At 39.4% G+C, this 2,048-nt stretch overlaps 1 protein-coding gene across 1 annotated transcript in view; it reads right to left on the minus strand.

Moving 5' to 3' along the window:
- Nucleotides 1-652, minus strand: part of MC5R (melanocortin 5 receptor) — a 2,567-nt gene extending 1,915 nt beyond the window's left edge. Inside the window, exon 1 of the mRNA XM_009318519.1 lies at nt 478-652. The gene's annotated coding sequence lies outside the window, so the exon portion shown is untranslated. The remainder of the gene's footprint in view (nt 1-477) is intronic.
- Between the last annotated feature and the right edge of the window lie 1,396 nt (nt 653-2,048).

Here is a 2,048-nt window from a genome sequence, read left to right on the forward strand (position 1 = left end):
ACCTGCTCACTTGAATACAATATATAGAAGTTTGAATTATTGCCACAATTAAGAATTGAACATTTTCAGTAAAAGATTTCAATGTTTTCCTGACCTTTGTACTTCTTAAGTTCGCATGAATTGTGTTATAAACAGCTTATCTGAGCAATACTAACATGCTCACTTAAGAGCATAGTATTAAACACCTAACCAAGGCAAATCCATGCATTTCAGGATACCCTAAGGTTACAGAATCAGTATGGGTATAATTCTATCATAAAAATAAGTTTTCTATTCCAGGTCGTCAGTATTTTATTCAGTGCTCTTTTGGTACAAACAATATTCAGGGCAAGTTGTAAGCCATTGGATTCTTAGTAAGGGGAACAGTTAAAGCTGATTGTCAGTGACTGGTTGCAAATAAAATTCAAAGCATATCAAGCTAAATAATTTTCAGTTTTTAAGAGTAACCTTTTGTTTACAATCAAGAATTAACTGTACCTATTTACCAGAGCTGCTCCTTCAGCTGCTCTTCCTCTTCATCGTATGCAATCTTTCCTCCAGAGAGCAGAAGTTTCAGCCCCCCTCTTCACCTGACATCTGGGGCTGGGGACTCCTTGGTGAGAATGGATGACAAAAATAGAGGAAAAGGAATGAGTAAATCCATAGAGTCAAGGCTGACCACGTATAAATTACTTACTGTGCAACTGCCTTTTTATAGACTGCAAGCAATAATGACTTCAGTACTCAAACTGTAGCTCCTCCTCCCCTTCTTTGCCCCTCTGAACTTCTCTTTTCACAGACTTTGTTAGCAAAGGCTTGGGTTTTTACCACCATCTAGTGGTCTTCTCTTGTTTTTCTAAGTGGACAGTGATCCTGATCTAAAATTCATGATGAGCTTTTTAAAATGTTAACGGGGGAAAGGCGCTAATCATGCTCCTTTCCAAAAACATTTCTTTTTTTGTTTTCTCTGCTGTTGCTACTACTCACTGACAATAAGTTCATACTGCAATAGTACTCCAAAAGAGGTGAGAGCAGAAGACTGTTATTGGTGGGAGGCTTATTACTGTTACAAGCATTTGTCTTATATTCACAGTTATAATTTTGCAAGAATAAGAACCACATTGTTACAAAAATCAGAGAATGTACAGTCAAGCTCCTCACACCACTAATAGAAGATGTAACTCAAGTAATTTGTGGGAAAAAATAGAACAAATAAACAGTTGTGTTGCAGTCCCCTTGCTAGAATAGAGATTTCGATGCAGACGTGGAAGGAGTACACAGCACATTGTGCTGGGAACCAGGGCTTCCCGAGATGGGTGTGAATTCCCCCAGGTTTCACAGGGTCTAAGAGCTGGGAAACTCAGTGCTCAGTATTGCAATGGCTGAAGTCCCTCTGTGGGGCCAGCGGTCAGGCAGTCCATGCTCATTATGGGCCTTACCTAAAAGGTGGCAAAATCAGTGAGAGTCTTTTCTTTAGCAAATGGGCTTTGCTGCTGCGCGCAGACTGAGGAATGCAAAACACACACCTTCCTGACACTACCAAATGCCCTTTATGTTATCCACTAACCAGCTAGTCAAATACTATGCAGGTTTTGAAGTTAGCTTGAGATAAAGTCTCTGCTTCCCCAAATCACCACCTTTCCACAAATTAAGGGGTTGGGAGGGTTTTGTGGTATATAACAGCTTCAAATGCTTATTTTTAACCTGTAGCATTTTTCTTAAAGAATCGCCACAAACACAAACTTTATTGCTGTATCCTGTGCCGTTTTTGTGTTTTCAGTGTTCAGATGGAGTTTATTGTTATAATGCAGCTAAATCCATATTTCTGATTTTATATTCCACAGAAGCTTCCTCTATTGTTACTGTTAGCTTCACTCTAGGGACACTGAAAGACCTGGGCCATGGTATGAAATGTTCTTACGTACAAATAGTCCCTGCACCAAAGGAGACAGTGAAAAGAATTTTATTCATTTGAGTAAAATGGCTCCTCTAGCATTATGCAGTTATAGTCTGGAGATGAACTTTGCATGCCCCTTCTCCCCACTACAGGAAAGAGAATTTAGATTATC

Source organism: Pygoscelis adeliae, unplaced genomic scaffold, assembly GCF_000699105.1.
Source record: "Pygoscelis adeliae isolate BGI_AS28 unplaced genomic scaffold, ASM69910v1 Scaffold42, whole genome shotgun sequence".
NCBI lineage: Eukaryota > Metazoa > Chordata > Aves > Sphenisciformes > Spheniscidae > Pygoscelis > Pygoscelis adeliae.